At 43.5% G+C, this 19,588-nt stretch overlaps 1 protein-coding gene across 6 annotated transcripts in view; it reads left to right on the top strand.

Annotated features, from left to right (window-relative positions):
* TTC29 (tetratricopeptide repeat domain 29) overlaps positions 1 to 19,588 on the top strand; it is a 479,583-nt gene that overhangs the window by 166,992 nt on the left and 293,003 nt on the right. The window contains exon 1 of one of the 6 annotated variants that reach the window (XM_033940236.1): positions 11,175 to 11,271. The exons of the other annotated variants lie outside the window; for them this stretch is intronic. The gene's annotated coding sequence lies outside the window, so the exon portion shown is untranslated. Of the gene's footprint in view, positions 1 to 11,174; positions 11,272 to 19,588 lie in introns of those variants that run through there. 6 annotated transcript variants of the gene reach the window in all.

Below are 19,588 nucleotides of genomic sequence, written 5' to 3'. Positions count from 1 at the left end.
TTAAGAGTTATATCTGGTTGCAATTTAATAAACGAATACAGTTATACAACCACAGTCCCACGCTGCACACTATGATTCCACAAAATAAACAATATGACGGAACTTCAGGAAGTCAAAGAATTGGAAGTGTTTCATATCCTATGGGCCATAGGCTATGGCCCTATGGGGCATGTGACGTGTCAAGTTCAACTACCAAAGATAACGGAATCACGTGATTGACTTAAAATTTATATTATAGCGCTTCAATAAATGTGATAAATGGGAAATCGAAACAGCTGGTCTTCTGCAACATTTAATTTTAATTTGTGCGCGTGGGTTCGGCAAGTTGTGTGCGCGTGCACAGCTTAGAGGGAACAGTGCCCCCCTCCCACCCACCCGTCATGGATGCATATAATCAAAGAGCTAAATCCAATAATCAATCTTTACAAAATTTTGTCAATGGGTCCCAAACATCCTTACATTTTTTATAATGTCCCAATTGTATTGCTCTCATATGTCAAATTTATAACTTTGGCACAAGGATTCCCACCAAAAACTATAGTTTAATCTATCCCAATTTTTCAGAATAAGTTGTATAGCGACTCCCGTCATGATGAAAAGTAATTTGTTATTATGGGAAGTTATTGGACTCTTGATCCTCATTAACGTGCCAGTATTCTATTGATTTGACCCCAAATGGATTGCCAAAATGTAAGTATCAAGGGACAAAAGAAAAGCAGATGATCCAGTGTCCCTATATCGAGATGACGGTGCCAGCATCTATTTGACTTAGAACTATCTAATTTTTGTAATCTAACAGGGGTCCAAAAACTTCTGTGCAACAAAAAAAAACATGTTTGTTCCTTTAAAGTGAAACTAGAAAGGAATACTAGGCTGTATGACAGCCTCAGGTATTACAGGCATTCTGACAAAAGCCCAAAGCGTGTGTGAAATGTAGCCTACTGGTGAGAGCAGTAGACTTTAAACCAGCACATCCTGGCTCACATCCTATTTTAGCTTGTTTTATTTTAATTGCGAGCCCTCCATGTTTGTTCTACAATGCCATTCAGCGTTTTGCGGATGTTATTCTTTAACCGCTGCTTCAGGGCCAATATTAAAGCATCCGAACATCTATAACCCCAAAAAAATTTTGTTAATATTATAACAAACCATTTTTTCTAGTTAAGCAGAATTTTACTCACTTTCCTGCTACCGACTGCCAATGATTCTCAGACATCGGCAAGATGGCGCCAGCGTTTCTAACAATAAAATTAGAACTTTAAAAAATTTTTCCATCATGAGTTGAATTTATAAAAAAAAAAAAAAAAAAAGGGAGAGATGATGTCAGTACGTAGAGTAACACGCTGATAAGAGAGTATAAAGCAAATGCCGATGTCTGAGAATCATTGGCAGTCAGTAGCAGGAAAGTGAGTAACATTCTGCTTAGCTAGAAAAAATGGTTTGTTATAATATTAACAAAATTTTTTTTTGGTTATAGATGTTCGGATGCTTTAATATTGGCCCTGAAGCAGCGGTTAAAGAATAACACCCGCGAAATTCTGGCCGCGTCAACATTCTAGAACAAACACTGAACGGCATTGTAGAACAAACACTGAACAAACATTGATTGAGATAAATAATCAACTGTCAAATGTTTTTCAAATCAGTGGATCAGTGCATCTCTAGTAGTTTGAAACGCTGAATGATATCTTAAGATATAGTTTAAGTTATAAAAAATAAGAAAAAAATAAAAAATTAAGACGTTAAGAATAAATATAGATTTCAGGTTTTTTGGCCAATGACTGGAGCATGGAGCAGTGAAAACTACGCTGACCTTTCAGTCGATGATAAGAGTGTGTGTAGGCTCCAATTCTGAGGCCTTTTCCTGAATAGAGATGTGGATTGTTACTAAAAATCATATTTTTCATATAGATGGGGGGGGGGGGGTCAAAAAATGATAGGTATGCCACTGAATAGAAGTACTTCAAGAAAAGTGGTCACAAGTAGAAGAAAACATGAGACGAAATAGGCAACCAGAAGGAGAAAACCTCAGTGTTGCACAGAGAAGTACGCAATGGAGAAAATTAAAATGAGGAGAACTAAAATTGCTGGAGCAGAGGCATAATACCAGAGGTCCAGCAAGAAACCAACATACATTCAGAATAAGGTCTTGTGTGTGAATTTTAGAAATGTGCAAGAACATTTCCCGCACTAGGATAAAATTACGAGTAGATAATGGCAGAAAAAAAGTCAAACAAACCAACCACTCTGCCCCTCTGCAGCAGCCCCGAACTCTTCTTCTCTAGATAAAAGCAAGAAGTAAATTAACCCTGCTAGACCATTAGGAAATAGTTGTAGCAAGAAAGAAAAAAAAATTAATGGCCTCCATGTCATTTAGAATGATTCCAATGGTGGATCAAGATTACAGGCTTTCGGTGCCACCATGAATGGGTTCTGAGTCGTATCATGAGGAACAGAGAAAATTGAAAAACAGGAATGGGTCTTAGAAAGAGATGTGACTGTACTATGTTAGCAGGAACAAATATACTATCGGTAAGAGAGGTAAAAAGGAGGTGACCTAGAGTAGTTTAGAGCAGTGTTTTTCAACCTTTTTTGGGCAAAGGCACACTTGTTTCATGAAAAAAATCACGAGGCACACCACCATTAGAAAATGTTAAAAAATTTAACTCTGTGCCTATATTGACTATATATAAAGTAATTCTCTTGAATAGGAATCAAATAAACACAAAGAAAGTATTTTATAATGCTGCCACCGCCAACAACACCGTTGGCGGCGGTGGCACTCAAGTGGCTAAAGAGCCGCAGTTTGCCAGCCTAGGGACAACACTGGAGGGTGGCCAGCTGTGCACCCCCTTGGGATGTAAATCCCGGGGTGGGGCAGACCGCCCCCCCCCCCCACCCTGGTATGCCACTATCTGTACCTCACTCCCTCCCTATGACCAAAAATTCTCCTTTCTTCTATTCCCCGTGTACACAACCATCTCTTTCCCTCCCTTCCTCTCTCCAAAGTCCATGCCTTCTGTGTCCAAACACTCATTCCCTCCCCCACCTCAGCATCTCTTTCCCTCCCTTCCTCTCTCCCAAGTCCATTTCTTCTGTGTCCAAAAACGCATTCCCTCCCCCACCTCAGCATCTCTTTCCCTCCCTTCCTCTCTCCCAAGTCCATTTCTTCTGTGTCCAAAAAGGCATTCCCTCCCCCACCTCAGCATCTCTTTCCCTCCCTTCCTCTCTCCCAAGTCCATTTCTTCTGTGTCCAAAAACGCATTCCCTCCCCCACCTCAGCATCTCTTTCCCTCCCTTCCTCTCTCCCAAGTTCATGCCTTGTGTCCAAAACGCACTCCCTCCCCCCTTTTGTGTTCCGTGTTTGCCTCCCAGCCCATCTTTGCAACTTTCTCAGCAAAACGAAGCTCAAGCCGCGAGGCTTGTCTTCTGCTTCCTGCCTGCCCTGCCGCACACAAATAGCCGAACGGAAGTATTCTCCGACGTCAGCGCTGACGTCGGAGGGCAGGCTTTGCTTAAGCCCTCCCTCCGACGTCAGCGCTGACATCGGGGAACGCTTGCGATCGGCTATATGTTAGCTGCAGGGCAGGCAGGAACAGAAGACGAGCCTCGCGGCTCAAGATGTATTGAACTCCGCGGGTCCCCCGTCCAGCTCTCTCCTGTCCACGTGGGGCGGACCGCCCCTCTCCCTAGACTGGTGGTACTGCCCTGATGGCGGCCCTGATCGTACGGCACACCAGGCAACATCTCGCGGCACACTAGTGTGCCGCGGAACAGCGGTTGAAAAACACTGGTTTAGAGCAGTAGTTCCCAACCCTGTCCTGGACGACCATCAGGCCAGCTGGATTTTCAGGCTTGCCCTAATGAAGATGCATGAGAAAGATCTGCCACTTTTGCTGCTGCATTGGGGAGTAGACAGTCGGTTCCCAGTGCTGGTTCATCAGGCGTATGTCAAGGAAAACCATCATCGGCCGTGGGGGGGGAGGGGGGCTTTTTTTTAAAAAAAAAAAAATAGTGAGACAGATATTCTGTATGTGTACATAAGAACATAAGAATTTCCGCTGCTGGGTCAGACCAGTGGACCATCATGCCCAGCAGTCCGCTTCCGCGACGGCCCCTAGGTCAAAGACCAGTGCCCTAACTGAGACCAGCCCTACCTGCATGCGCTCCAGTTCAGCAGGAACTCGTCTAACTTTGTCTTGAATCCCTGGAGGGTGTAACAGCATCTGTGCCCATTAAAAAAAAGGGCTGAACTATTGGTGACAGGTAAGCGACTGCTCTTGACCTGTTGCTTTTTTTTTAGATTGCTAAAACCCCTGTTTTGTTTTTTTGTGCAATGCGATGTTAGTGCATCAATTGCTTAGATAGTTTCCATGGAGTTTTAGTTAATTTGCATGACCGGATTGGAAAATGGATGATCGAGGAGAAAAACATGCAGTGAGCTGTTTCGTGCATCGGGTCAGCAAATGCGATGGAACGCTAACTTTGGTGCATCTCAGCTTCTGTCCGGCAATGGCCTTACTTCCCTACTACTGAAGCAGCCATAGAAGCCCACTCCAGCTTATAAAACATCTCTTGGTTTCTACTGATCTATTGTTTATTGCATTCTCCTCCTTGTCTATTGTAGAACATAGATTAACCCCTTTATTTGGCATTGTTGCCCAGAAGCAATGTGTGTTTTCTATGGCTCTTTTGAGAGATCTGCATCTCCAAAAGCATGTTACTTGGCGAAGCTTGAAGAATGGTCTGAAATCTGGCAGCTAAAATTTAATGCTAAGAAATGCAAGGTCATGCATTTGGGCTGCAAAATCCCGAGGGAATGGTACAGTTTAGAGGGGTGAAGAACTTATGTTCATGACAGAAGAGTGGGACTTGGGTGTGATTGTATGTGATGATCTTAAGGTGGCCAAACAGGTTGAAAAGGTGACGGCGAAAACTAGAAGGATACTAGGTTGTATAGGGAAACAAATGACCAGTAGGAAAAAGGAGGTACTGATTCCCCTGTATAAGACTTTGGTGAGAACTCATTTAGAATATTGTGTACAATTCTGGAGGCCACACCTTCAAAAAGATATAAAAATGATGGAGTTGATCCAGAGGAAGGCTACTAAAATGGTGTGTGGTCTTCATCATAAGGCGTATGGGGAAAGACTTAAAGATCTCAATCTGTATACTTTGGAGGAAAGGCGGGAGAGGGGAGATATGATAGAAACGTTTAAATACCTACGTAATGTAAATGCGCATGAGTCGAGTCTCTTTCATTTGAAAGGAAACTCTGCAATGAGAGGGCATAGGATGAAGTTAAGAGGTGATAGGCTCTGGAGTAATCTAAGAACATGGAAAAGCACGGATGAGGTTTTTAGAAAAACAAGAAGGGCACAGCTCCAGTACTCTTTATACATGCCCTGGATGAGAAGTAGTTTTGGGGAGCGAGCAGTTTATATTTTAAATAATTCAATGCGGTCTTTCATAATGGGCCCTTGGCAGCTCCGAATCTGCTGTTGACTGCTAATTGACTTGATGCCAACGCAATTCAACTGCTCTGAAAGCCAAGGTGATATAGCCTGAGGCTTCATGGAGCCCAACAAACACCGCAGCCCAGAAGTGAGTGCCCAGAGGGGAACCAATCTATCAGAAACCTCTTCCTTTCCTGCCATTCCCCTTGTTTAGCAGTCTTATTCTCTCCTCTTCTGGAGAAAGATGGGCCTGAAAGGGTCTAATAGACTGTGCACAATTCTATTTCCAAGCTCCCCTTCTCCCTCCAAGGACTCTAGCCTTTTAACTGCAGGCCTCCAGACAGAGGTCTGTGGAAGGTTAGCAATATGTCTAGTTTCATCTCCACTGAAATTGTACTTTTCTCTTTTTCGCTTGTTTTCTTCTCTTCTGCGTGCGGCTCAGAACAAAAATTACAATTTCAAGTAAAACAAAGCTATTTTAATGATTTTAAAAGGGATTTTAAATGATAGATGCAGCGTCAAGGTCAATGGAAATTGCACTGGTGTCGGAGGGCAACAGGTTGCTAATAAATACAATAGTTTAAGAAAGTACTATGCCTTCAGAGGGAAACTGTATTCCAGAAAAAAACACAATACAAGTGTAATTCATTTTTGAAAGCTACTGAGACTTCCTGGATGAAGAATGTAGTTATTAAGGGTAAAAGTACACAATAAATGGTGTATGTTGTAATGAAATGGCTCTGCTACATGGTTTATTAAATGTTTTGTGAGCCATCAGGGAAATTTTATCCTTCGCACACACTTAACACAAAGCAGTTCTTAGTGATGCTAGAGGAAGCAGAGCGACCTGCTGGCTTTGAAAACCTGAAACAAGCAATATAGTGAGTGAACGCTAGAGATGAAAACAAAGGCAGCGCAGTGATATGAATGGAACTAATTGAAAGTGTATCTACCTAGTTCTGAGCTCCTTTTTTCAACCTTCACAACTGCTGTGCCAGAGCAGATGATATGTCCAGTAACAAGTCAAAGAAAAGTCGTGGACGTATTTAGCCAGTCAATCTATAAAGTTGTAGAAAAGAAAAGGGATTAAAAAGTACATGAAGGAACACAAGAAAAGCACAAAGAGGCCTTCAAGTTCCAGGTAATCCTACTTTAATGATGGACCCAACACGGCCTGTGTTTTGTCGTCTCCGCCTGCATCAGGGGTCAGAAGGTCTTGCAATTTAGTATAAAAGATCAAAAAATTAATGTCATAATGAAGCAAATTTTGCCCAGACTGCTGGAAAAGAAGCATACTCAGTTGATCTGGTGCAACAGAGAGTTAAGCTACACACTTATGTTTACCTCAGATTCTATATATGGCACCCAAACTTGGGTGCGCTTCTAAGATGACACGCGCAAATAATTGAATATTGAGCTCTGAACCATCAATAATTGGGTGCCAACAACCCATTATTGATGTTAACTGATATACGCTATTCTTCTGTATAAGGAATGGCACCTAATTTCAAGATGCAGATCTCATACAGTGGCGTGGCCACGGTCATGTTCCAAAAGGTTGCATGCAGAGTTACAGAATACTGCCTAACTACACCTAACTTGGTCAACTGCATTTACACCAGATTTCAGCAGGTGTAAGTCCAGCACTAAGCGCTATTCTATATAAGGCATGCACCCTTTATAGAATAGCATGTACCACTGAATCTTTTGGCGCCTAAGTTTTGGCAACATTTATTGAATATCCTTGCAGGGGAATGCTCTAAAGAAAACAAAAAAAAAACTACAACTATGTGGAGTGACGATGTTCCTAAATGGACTTTATTTGAAAGTGTCAAAGTTCCAAAGGTACACTGAAATCATCCACATAAAATAATTCCATCCACATAAAAATAAATTATCCACATAAGAGCCTTAAAGGACCTAGTCCGCTAGGGATACAGGACCCAACACGGTCTGCGTTTCGACAAAAAGTCGTCTTCAGGGGTCCCTGGGGATCCTATAAAGGTGAATACGTGGGAAACAATTGTGTGGTGATCCGGAAGTGGATGAATTAATTTTTATGTGGATGAATTTATTTTATGTGGATGATTTCAGTGTACCTTTGGAACTTTGACACTTTCAAATAAAGTCCATTTAGGAACATCGTCACTCCACAGTTTTTTTTTGGTTTTCTCTGGATTTTCTTCTTTGTAGATATTTTGGGGTCAATTCCTTTTGGGGTTTTTTTTTGGGGGGGAGGGGAATGCTTTAACCCTCGCCTACGTTGAAAATGGCAATTAGCGTAAAATTTTAAACGCTTACTGGTGCCTAAACAAAAGAAACAGAGAAACATGATGGCAGATAAAGGCCAAATGACCCATCCAGTCTGCCCATCCGCAGTAACCATTATCTCTTCCTCTCTCTAAGAAATTCCATGTGCCTAGGGTTACTATATGTCCGGATTTCCCCGGACATGTCCTCTTTTGGGGGCTCCGTCGGATGTCCGGGTGTTTTTTCTAATTCTCTGCTGTAGTCCAGATTTTGCCATTTGGAGGGTGGCAGCAGCAGCCTAAAAAAGAAATCAACCCAGCTGCAGTCGGCGTTATGCTCCTTCCTCTTTTGGCAGCCTTCCCATCTGTCCCTTTCCCTTCCACCTGCACCCGCACCCCCTTCCCCGTGGCCCTCTTCGGCAACTCTACAATGGCGGCAATCAAGACAGGCTGCTGACGTCAGAGCCTTCCCTCTGTGAGTCCCATATATTTGTTTCAACTTCTTGTTCCTGCACAGGCAGGACTCACAGAGGGAAGGCCCCGACGTCGACAGCCTGTCTTGATCGTCGCTGAAGAGGGCTACGGTGAAGGGGGTGCAGGTGGAAGGGAGAGGGCCAGATGCAGGACTTGTGGGTGAGGGGGAGAAACGGAGAGAGAGAGAGAGAGTAGGTTTACCAGATTTTCTGGAACTAAAATCCGGACCCATGGGCCCGCCCAGCCCCTCACAAGCCACGCCCTGTTCTGCCTCCAGGCCTGCTCCCAGCCATGCCCCAGCCACATCCACTCAACCTGTTCACTTGTCGGGATAATATCTGCGCATGCACTGGTGTGATGCAATGACATCACACACATGCGCGTGATGTCACCACGCTGTATCCGCGCATGCGCAGATGCCGTCCCAATGTTGCTCTTAGCTGGAAGCTTTTCAAAACCCGGACAAAGTGCCAGGTTTTGAAAAGCCATCCGGATGCTCGGACGTGTCCAGGGAAATCTGGACGTCTGGTAAGCCTAAGAGGGGAGAGGGAAAGGAAAAACATTATACGGGTTGGAGGGAGGGTGGAAAGATGCTGGCTACAGGGTGCGGGAACATGGGAAGAGAGGGACACTGAAAATGGAGACAAATAGTGACACAGAGAAGGAGCAAGCGGGAATTATAAGGATATGGATACAGAGGGAAAATGCTGAAAGGGGGAGGGGTAAGTAGGAACACAGAGGGCGAAATGCTAAAAGCGGGGTAGATGGGTTTACAGAAAGAAGCTAGATGGGCAAACAGGGGAATAATATTCAAATGGAGAGTTAATGGGGATAAAAATGGGGCAATGCTGAAAAGGGGGAGAGGAGATAGGGGCACATAGACGGAGCAATGCTGAAGGGAGATAATGCTGAAAAAGGAGAGATAAAATAGAGGCACAGAGGGAGCAATGCTGAGGGGGGTTAATGCTGAAAAGGTGAGGTAAAATAGAGACACAGAGAAGCAAAGCTGAAAAAAGGAGGGAAGATAAGGACATTGAGAGGGAAGATGGTGAACATTTGGGGGGGGAGGAGGATAAGACAAAGGACACAATGAAGATTCTGGAAAAGAGGTGAGACAGGCATATAGGTGAGATGGGCACACAGAAGGTGATGCTGGAAAAGAGGTGGAATGATGAGTGACACTGACGGACACAGAATGGAAAGCTGGATCAAGGAGAGACGGGGGAGGCTCAAGGTTGGATGGAATAGGGAGAAAGAGGGCCAAGCCATATGGAAGGGGCACAGAAAGAGGACAGACATTGAAAAAAATGAGAGAGTGAAGAGTTGATGAGGAAAGCAGAAACCCAGAGACAACCAAGGTAGATAAAAGGTTTGTGTTGTGGTTTGTTTGTTTGATTTTTTTTTTTTTTTTGGTTGAGGATAAAGTAGTATTATATATATAGCTATGTTAATAAATGTTTATAATTTGAAAATGGAAATAAGGTGATCTTTTCATTAAAGTAATTTTAGGATGTTTTTTGACTAGCTTTAAGAGACCAAAACCCCCTTCCTCAGGTCAGGAAAGGATACCGTAACAGCAGTATATGGTACGTACCTGAGAAAATAGATTTTGGCCTCTGAAAGCTAATTGAAAAATGGATTTGGCCTATAAGAACATAAGAATAGCCTTACTGGGTCAGACCAATGGTTCATCAAGCCCAGTAGCCTGTTCTCACAGTGGCCAATCCAGGTACCTAGTACCTGGCCAAAACCGAAAGAGCAGCAACATTCCATGCTACCAATCCAGGGCAAGCAGTGGCTTCCTCCATGTCTTTTCTCAGTAACAGACTATGGACTTTCCTTCCAGGAAAATCAGATATGCTATCCGCTCTTACCACAACCTCTGGCTGATGACATCATCAGTGACACGGCAGAGGGAAGGCCCCAGCAAGGAAGGCTGCAAAATAGCCCGTTGCCAGTGAAAACCTCATTGCATTAAAACGACGATCACAGTAAAAGCCTAAAGAAAAGAAGCCAAACAATTACTTTTATTATTTTGCTAAGTTAATGCTATTTCAATTTATTCTGCATCAAACAAGTTGGATGAAGTTATAGAATTTCAGTGACGTGGAAGAGGGAAGGCTTTGGAGGTATGTAAGGCTCACGGTGAGAGGGTCAGTGGGGTTCTGGTGCACAAATGGATGGAAGGGAGGGATCTTAACTAGGGTTTATTTTTGGAATAGGGTTTATATTAGGACCTACCCCGAAAATCATGCTAGCTCTTATTTTCGGGGAAACACAGAAGCACTGTCCCAGTACAGATCCCTGTGGCACTCCACTGTTTACTCTCCTCCATTGAGAGAAATGACAATTTAACCCTACCCTCTGTTTCCTATTGTAATATCCTATGTTTTCTATTGTAATGCAATAGATTCTCTGTTAACTGGAACTCTCAAGCAACCAGCAAAAAAAAAAAAATCAAAGAAATACTGTAATACTTTAAATAAAAATTAAAATAAAATCTATTTCTGACAGAAATTTAAGTGTAACTTGGCATGTCACACTTTGCCTACCACATGTCCAGTAGTTTGTCTGGAACAGTTTATGATATGGCATAGTATGGGATATAGTATTATTAAGTCTATTTTTATATTAACTCTCAAGCAACCAGAAACTACATTTATCAATCCCTATGGGTACTGATTAACTGAGAGTCTGCTATAATCAATAAAATGTTTCAACTAATAAAAAAAAAAAAAATCCAGTTTGAGTCTTTCTGCAGCCTAAGTAGTTTGCACTATAGTCCCACAGAAATCAATGCAGCAGATCTCTCAATGCACCGGGATGAGGTTGTCAGAAATCCAGGACCGGCCCATAATCTCCCTTTCCTGGAACTGGAAAACCTTTCAGTGTGTAAAAGCTGCGAGGTGTGTAGGCTGCTGTCTGCCCTCCGCCCATCCCCTTTACCGATTGGCGATTGGATAGTGCTGTTGTTCTGTGGTTGCTGTGGCAACCAGACAAAACGTGCCTCTGAGTGAAAGGCTGCCGAGGAGAGTCCAGTGGAGGGGGATCACTTGTGCGGCTTCACGCTTCCTGCCTCTTTGCTGTCCCCGGTGAGTAGAAGCAAAGTGGGCGGGGAGACGGGTAATGGGAGGGATTTACTAAGAATACTTGCTTCTGAGTTTCTTTCTTATTTTTTCCAGGACTTGGAGGCTTTCTTATAGTTTCAATGTTTGCTAGTAGCTCCCCTACCAGATCTTATGTTTTGGTTTTGTCTGCCCTCCCACTTTGAGGTAAAAGTCAGGAATGGACAGCAAAAAATAAAAAATTGAAAATATAAAGTACTGTGCTTTTAAATTTTCACAAAAATCTCTAAAAAGATAATAGGCTAATTAGGTCTTTTATTGTGGGTGTGCTACTTTATGTACTTTGGATACCAAACATGAAATAATTAAGACAGAGATGTGTATAGTAGATAACTTTCATGCATTTAGCTCATGTAAGGGTATACAGTATACGTAGACCACAAAACCCTTCAGATCCCAAGCCAGTATCTGTATTATCATTTTGGATTTGGTATTCCTTAAAAGGAACACCAGCAGCCTTCTGCCACCCCCCCCCCCCCCCATATTTGCACACCATCTGAGATGTCAGGCTCAGTTATTAGGAGCAGCACACTTGTTTGGGTGCTCGCTGCTCCCTCAAGCTATTTCAGCCATTTATTCCACTCATCATTGCCAATTATCGCCTTTTCCTTCTGAGGTTATATTGGATAACATGGAGGTTCCTGAACTTCGGCAATGTAGGTATTAAAAATTGATTTTTTTGGACTCTACTACCAGTGTCTCTCAAACTTTCTCGAGCCGGGGCACACTAAAGGTAGTGGCCGCGGCTTGAGGCACCCAGAAGTGCGTGGATGTTGCCGTGATGACATCACGCATATGCGTGACATCATCACGTCGACATCACGCATATGCGTGACATCATCACGTCGACATCACGCATATGCATGACATCATCACGTCGATGTCCGCACATGTGCTAAGGCCCTCCAGATGGGCCCTGAGATGCCAGTAGGGGGTGCCAGCAGGGAAGAGGGCTGGAGAAAATGAGAGGCACTGGCACCAGCTGATTGCCTACAGCAGTGTTTCTCAACTACTTCAAGCTAAGTACCCCCTAAGTCTAACAAATATCAACTGAGTACCCCAACCACAGACCTCCCTAGGCCCACCCAAGCTCTGCCTCATCCCCTTTACTAATTGTAATGCAAGTTTTTCCATTCATTTTTCATATACACACAATATACACAGCAGATAAAAAAATTCTCAAAACTGACACATTTCAATCACTATATCGGAAAAAAAAAATCATTTTACTTACTGGTGTTCCTCTGCAGGCTGCTGTAATTAGCTAGAGAGAAGGGGGAAACATGCAGGCCTTCGATGAATCGGGCAGCGCTGGTGCTGTACCGTTTAGGGAAGTCAGTTGGCAGACACCTCTCTTCCTCCTCATTGTGCCATAGCACACTTGGAATCTCAGGAGGCACACAATTTAAGATACACTGCTCTACACTATCATTCAAGCCTCAGGTAAAGTCGGTGGTATCCCTTGCTTTCTTTAAACTTTGTTTGCTGCGTGGCTTAAGAGATTACTTGTCACTGAATAACTTTAGGACATATTATTACGATGATCCTCACCCCTTTGTTTGATCATTGTAATCTAATATAATAAAACCTAAGCCGTGCATGTGCACTCCCACCTGCGTGCTCCCGTTTTCTGTGAGCTGTAGGGCACCGCAGGTAGGAGTGCGCATGCGCGTGAATCTCTCTCTCTCTCTACCCCCGAGGCGGATGTCGGCCGTGGTGGCTGTCGGCAGCTGCAGACCGCAGCGGCTGTCGGTGGCTGCAGGCTGCGGCAGCTGTAGGCCGCGGTGGCTGTCGGCGGCTGCAGGCCGTGGCGGCTGCCGGCTGCCGGCGACTGCAGGCCGCGGCAGCCGAGCACGGAGCCACCAGCAGCAGGTGGCTGTCAGCCCTAGAAACCCCTGACAAAATGAAAACCAGAGGACTGAGACAAAACATAAATAGTACCAAGACAGTCAATTAAACTACTGGAGACCATCCACAATTATGAAAAGAAGATGAAAGATGTTCATGGATTCCAGCTGGAGCAATTATATCCAGCTTTAAAATAGGACACCAGATTAATAGTTGCACAGGGAAATGGAGGGAGAGGGAATGCTGCGGCTGCTGCACAGGGAAATAGGGAAGGAGATAGGAAGAAAGACACAGGGGCAGGGAGAGAGACAGAAAGACAGACAGACAAAGGGGGCCAGGGAGGGAGAGAGACAGAAAGAAAGACAGCAGGAGGAAGAGAGACAGAAAGAAAAAGACAGGGGTAGGGAGAGAAACAGAAAGAAAGACAGACATATATTCTAGCACCAGCGGGAGGAAGGGAGACAGAAAGAAAAGAAGAAAGACACAGGGACAGGGAGAGACACAGAAAGACAGACAGACAAAGGGGGCCAGGGAGAAAGACAGACAGAAAGAAAGACAGCAGGACAGAGAGAGACACAGAAATAAAGACAGACGGACATATATTCTAGCACCCGTTAATGTAACGGGCTAAAATACTAGTGTATTATATACTTGGAGTTGCTGAAGTATGTGGTACAGACTCTTCAATAGGTTCAAAATGCGGCTGCACATACCATTGTGCGAGCATCCAGATGTGAACATATCACACCAATTTTGCAAGACTTATACTGGTTGCCTATCGGTGTACGTGTTGAATTTAAAGTTCATCTTTAGGTTGTTGAAGGATGACTGCCCTGTTGTTTTGCGGTCATTACTACATATCTATCAACCGACTCGTATGTTGTGGTCCATAGATAAGATATGTTTAGAAGTGCCATTGCTTAATATGGTGAGGTTGTTAGGGAATCGTAAGACCATGTTGACGGTGCAGGGACCGATTTGTTGGAATTTTGTGCCAGTGGAAGTAAGGCAAGTCTCAAGAATTCTGTAGTTCTGGAAGATGTAAAAAAAAAAAAAAAATCTATTGTTTTAATGTACTTCTGCAAAATGAGATTGAGTATTGTAATTCATTATCTTAATTAATGTATTACATTAAGTGTGAACTTGCTGCTATTTGCTCCATTTTTTTTAGGGTCTGTTGTATTATTATGTTTTATATATTGGAACTTAATGTTTGACTTTTAAGAGTTTGTATGATGATGGTGTATTGTTGTTTTTTAAATTGTATTTTTGTGTGATGTTATGTATGTCGATTGTTACCTGCATAGAATTGTTGGATATGCAGGATATATATTTTTAAATAAATAAATGCACCTATGTTGATCACTGTTTTCATTGAGAGGCAAGTCCAACAGGAGAAAAGCCAAGTGACCCACCAGTAGGAATAAATCTGAGCATACTTTCCTATGTACTTTGCCTGTTTTTGTTTTTTTTTTATACTGGTATGCGCCAGAACAGTGTACCACAGGGGTAGGGAACTCCGTCCAGTCATCGAGAGCCGTATTCCAGTCGGGTTTTTAGGATTTCCTTAATGAATATGCATGAAATCTATTTGCATGCACTGCTTTCAATGCATATTCATTAGGGAAATCCTGAAAACCCGACTGGAATACGGCTCTCGAGGACCGGGGTTCCCTATCCCTGGTGTGCCGGCACCTTTTTTTTCCTTGCCAGTTCATTTTGCCCTCATCTTCCGCAGCTGCTGCTGCTTCTCCTGATGAGCAAAAGCAGAGGGCAAGCTAAGCAGTAGCAGGCACGGGGCCGCAGTGCTCGGGCACACACTGTTGGCTCTGCCAGTCCCCTGTCCTGAAACAGAAAGTTGACAGCAGAGGGTTAGGGGAGGGGAGAGAAATAGAGGACTAGGGATAGTGAAAAAAGAGAGAGAATATAGGATGGGACAGAGAGAGATAACTGAAGGGAGGAAGTGAGAAAGGGAGTACACTGAATATGGTGGCTCTAGGTCAGGATGACATGAATATGAATCTAGGTAAATACTGGAAGAGAAAGAAAATCATGAAAAAAGAACTGTTTTAATCTGCTTTGTATAAAAGCAGACTATAATCACAGTATAAGCTATAAAAGGATATAGGAAAGGTCAAAAAGAAGCAGAGCAGATTAAGAAAAGTGGAAGAGAGAATGAAGGAAAGAGGGAAAGAAGGGGAAGAACTGAGGACACCAGAAAGAATTAGGAGAAGATAGAACTAAGAGAAGACAGAGCCTAAGCAGAGAGATGATGGCAGAAATCAAAATGCCGATATACAGGTTTTGAAAAATATATAATTTTGGCTAGGATGTCATGAAAAGGGAGGTGCCGTTGCAGGCAGATTTTAACTTGGCAGTTGTGGATTGAAATGTCCCATTTGCAGAATCAGAAAGAAGAGAGACTGTGCATGACAAAGTGATGGAACCCACGAGGGAAGGGGTCACAAATGGAAGAAGTGCTTCTAATGTCTAGGTGGGTATCCACTTGGGCAATAGTGATTATCAGTCAATATGGTTTGATATAAGAGGTCAAGCAGAGTGCAGACACACAAAACTCAAAAGTACTGGATTTTAAGCATTCTGACTTTAGCAGCATGAGGGAGAGTGTGGTGCAGTGGTTAAAGCTACAGCTTGAGCACCCTGAGGTTGTGGGTTCAAGCCCACGCTGCTCCTTGTGACCCGGGTCAAGTCACTTAATTCCCCCTATTGCCCCAGGTACATTAGATAGATTGTGAGCCCAATGGGACAGACAGGGAAAATAACTTGAGTACCTGAATAAATTCATGTAAATTGTAATGAGCTCCCTGGGAGAATGGTATAGAAAACTAACTGACATCGGAAAGACATCTGAGAGAAGGCTTGTGGGTCAGCCATGTGCAGCGGCTGCCCAAATCCCTTCAACAAGTGCCACTGAAGGTTTGAAAGAGCAGACCAGCTGGACGGTCCTGAAGGAAGCGACTGCTGCCTTGGAGTGAGCAAGTAGGGAGAGAGGGGACATGATCTGGGAGAAAGGGGAGGGGGGAAGGAGCGCATTGGGGCATGGGAGGGGCACGATTTTGGGACAAAGGATGGAAGGCAGGGAGGGGGCATGAACTTGAGACACAGAAGGAAGGGAGGGGGCATGAACTTGGGACACAAGGGAGGGAGGAAGGGGCACTAACTTGGGACAGAGGGAGGGAAGGAATGGAAAGGGAGAATTGTTGGGCAGGAGTGTGTGAGTGAGAGGGAAAGAGATGGTGCACATGGGGAAAAGAAGAAAGGAAAATAGGGCATAGAAAGAGAGGAATGAGATAGAGATGCATGGGGAATAGAAGGTTGAGAGGGATAAATGTTGGATATGTTCTATTGTCCTTTGATACTTAAATTTTGGAAGTCGATATGAGGTAAGATTAACAATATATTGCAGTCATCAATTCCAATGACATATGAGTCGGTCATATGTGGAACATAGTTATATATTAAGCCCCCTATGGATCGATATAAATGCCGTCTTTTCCTTATCATGACCGGGATAGCCATCCAGATGATAACCCGGAATTGGAAGAATTACGATCGTCTAAATTTCCCTTTCTGGTGGGCAAATCTTTGCTCCAGCTATAGATATGAAAAGATGAATGCCTATAGCTTGGGGCACGGTAGTGTATTTAAATTGGTTTGGGGCCCGTTGACATCTTATATTACCTCACTATAGTAGGTCTTTGATTGTGAGTCAGTTTTTGTTTATTTTTGTACATATCCAGGAAAGGGGGGGGCTAGTTCTGTCCTAATTTGATATTTGAATATTTATATTTGGGATAGGTGGGAGGATATTATTAATTCGAATAGGGTAAGGTTATTGGGAAAATCTATGCTTCTGTGTTTTATGAAATAATCATTGAGTGGGGGAGAGAAAATGGTTGATTATGTATATTTGTAAGTTGAATGTGCTTTATTGACTTATATGTGATATATTTGTGTATTGCACTATTGAAGCTTGGAAAATCAATAAAGAATGTAAGAAAATGTTGGATATGTTGGTGGAGAGAGGACAGAGGAACAGATTGACAGGGATGAAAGGGGGAGGAATGTTGGACTTAGCAACAGAGGGAGAGATGTGGCATGGTGCTGGGGAGGTATGATAGAAGGAGAAATGGGCATGGAACTGGTAGGCAGTGGTAAAAAATGCTGCATATGATCCGGGGGATGAGAGAGGGAGAAATGTTGCCAATAGGGGTGGAGAAGAGAGGAAGAAAAGTTGGAGGAACAGAGAGAGATGTTGGTTTGGGAAGGGAATGAGGTCCGGAGGAGAAAAAGCGTGGAGAAGGCAAAAAGAAAGAAATATTAGATGCACAGTCAGAAGGAAGTGCAACCAGAGATTCATGAAATCACCAGACAACAAAGATAGGAAAAATGATTTTATTTTCAATTTAGTGATCGAAATGTGTCAGTTCTGAGAATTTATATCTGCTATCTATGTTTTGCACTATTGGGTCTTTTTATTAAGGCGCGCTAACTGATTTAGCACTCGCTAAATGCTAACGCCCAGTTAGCTCGCCTTAGTAAAAGGACCCCTATATTTGTTACTAAGGTGACATTGCATATTTTAAAGTCATCTGCCTTGACTTCTTTGGAAAAAAAAAAAAAGAATATAAATGATAATTAACATTTTCTCAGCATACAGTGTGCTTTTGTGTTTTTATAATTTTGTGATTATCATTATGTATTAATAAGATTATATTGTGTGTATATGAATAATGAATAGAAGAAATTGCATTACAATTAGTACTATTAATATGGGGGTGGGGTTTGGGGCTGAGCTTGGGCAGGTCTGAGGAGGTGCTTGTGCGGGGGCACTTGTTTCTTATTTGTTAGACTTAGGGGGTATTAGTGGCCTTCATGGATTTCCCAAGTTTTGGATAAAAGCCTCTATCTGCCTCAGAACACCTCAGGATACTCTGGATTCATGCCAAATTTGCAGTGGATGGCTGGCCAAGGACCGTCCATGTTCCACATGCAAAGCAGCACATGAGAGGGTACAGGAGCCACAGGCTTAGCCTCCCCTACTCCCTCTAGTGATTTGGGTTCCCAGAATGTCCGGGTTCCAGGTCAGAAATGTGGGTCAGAGCTGGGAAATGCTGACTGTGTGACCCCAGCGAACCACAATCGCACCATTACCAGGAAACCCCAGGAAGAGACACAGGGGCATCCGCAGGGGCCCTCATGGTGTTTCTTCTTCCTGCTAGCAATGCGATATTGATATTTATATTTTTCTTGTTACTATGTTCTTTATTGTTGATGCTTGTACCACATTGTTCCCAGATGCATATGTTTACATCTGATTTTACTGTATTCCACTTGTTTGTTTCTTTGGTTGACCTCATTCTTAATAAAAATGATTTTAAAAAAAATTATCAATATAATGTATAAAGCGTACTTAAATTACAGTGGCCACGTTAACCCCTTGGGGGTCTTGGCAGCTATAGCGCTGGGATTTTCTCTCACTCAGAGCATCTGTGTTCCACAGCCATACTTCAGTGACAGGGGTCCAGTCTGATGAAGACTGGAAAGAAGACAATTCAGTTTCTATGCTGTTACTCTCCCAGTCAAGGTCCTCATTAGCAGGCAATACAGCCTCCCATTTGGAGATACTGGAGGCTGACCAAAAAGTGGCTCTAGATCTGGGAGAGGACCTCAGTGCTATTAGAAGTAATCACTGAGTCTCAGAATTATAGATAGATTAGCCCCAGGTTTCTATAGCTCGGTTCTCGCTGATGTCAGAAGGAAGCCCTGTGGGTCAGCCATGTGCAGCGTATAAGAGCCGCTGCTCACATCCCTGTGCAGCTGAAGGCAGGAAGAGTAGGGTTACCAGATTTTCCTTCGGGAAAATTCGGAACCCAAGACCAAGCTCCCAGGACCTACCAGTTCTGCCTCTGTCACATCCTGATCTGCCCCCTAGCCCCACCCCCAGATGAATTCTGTAGTGGACTGTTGCCCTAATACTCTCTGCCTGACAGCAGACCCAGAACCGCTAGAGGTTCGTGACACTCTAATTTTCATGGTTCCAGGCATTCTCGCCCATATTCATGCTCCACGTCTCAGAGATTTTCTCAGGGTTAAAAGCAGAAGTTCTCAGGCTCCAGGCATAGTCAGTCTTATGCCTCCCATTTGGCTCCATCTGCCAAAAAGGCACAGTGACACCAGGCTGAGGAAGGTCTCTCTACATATCGGAGGCAGACTTTCAGCGTTCCTGCACATCTCATCTGAGTGGATTCTGGACATTATTCAGTCCGGCTACAAGCAGGAATTTGCCCAGCCTCTGACAGATTGGTGTGTGGATTCTCCCATGAGGCACCCAGACAATGCGGTCAAAGTGCAAGCCACTGTACAAAGATTGTTAGATATTCAGGCCATAGAACGAGTGCCGCATGAAGACTCG

The sequence above is a fragment of the Geotrypetes seraphini genome, chromosome 1, assembly GCF_902459505.1.
Source record: "Geotrypetes seraphini chromosome 1, aGeoSer1.1, whole genome shotgun sequence".
Classification (NCBI taxonomy): Eukaryota; Metazoa; Chordata; class Amphibia; order Gymnophiona; family Dermophiidae; genus Geotrypetes; species Geotrypetes seraphini.
This window is presented reverse-complemented; position numbering and strand designations above follow the sequence as displayed.